Source organism: Theobroma umbraticum, unplaced genomic scaffold (assembly GCF_002168275.2).
Source record: "Theobroma umbraticum cultivar Fairchild unplaced genomic scaffold, ASM216827v3 scaffold_4.1, whole genome shotgun sequence".
Classification (NCBI taxonomy): domain Eukaryota; kingdom Viridiplantae; phylum Streptophyta; class Magnoliopsida; order Malvales; family Malvaceae; genus Theobroma; species Theobroma umbraticum.
The window spans coordinates 9,538,897-9,539,672 of record NW_018397258.1 but is presented as its reverse complement, the minus strand read 5'-3'; positions in this window follow the sequence as shown (position 1 = coordinate 9,539,672).

Here is a 776-nt window from a genome sequence, read left to right as displayed (position 1 = left end):
TAATTAGTCAATCATTCAAAAGCAAATTTCAAAACTCATAAGTATAAGGAGCTATAATTGAGTAATAAAACAAGAAGCCTCTCAGTTGAATAATCAAGAGAGCTAGTTGGATAAAACTTAAAAGAGAAGTTGGCAGGTTCAAGCAAACTGTGAAACAGAGAACACTTTGTCGACCAAGAGACAGTGCTAGTCAACGAAGAGCTTACTGCCAGAAACTAAGTTCAGAGACAGCGATGACTTAATCGACTAAGTAGCAATGTTAGTCAACTAAGAGCATTCTGTCTGAAAATTTGAATTCAATGCTAGAAGAGAAATTAAAGGCTAGAATTGCCCCCAAACTGTTTTTAACGGTCAAAATCTGTATAGTTGTCATCAGAGTTGATTTTTCAAGTATAAAAGGCCCTCCCAACAACTATGACTCAGTTTTGAAGGCTTCCAAGATCAAAAAGAGTTAAAAAATCTTAAAAACTCCCTGTATACTTTCTGCACTTCACTCCGATCTTTGTAATAAAGTTAAGCACTTTAGCTTGTACCATTCAGATCAGGTTAGTGATCATAGGTACTTCTTTATTTTTTTTCTCCTTGATTGCTTAGAGTGTGCGAGACACTCTAAGGAGATTAATCAAGCTTGGGTTAGCTTGATTGAGTGCATAGGTTCTAACTAAGCCTAGAAAACTTAGTTTTTGGATTTTGGTTAATCCCTATAAAAAAACCATTGTTGTAGGTTGTGGCTGAGCCTGTGAAAAGCCATTGTAAAAGCTTGGTGAAAGCTTGGG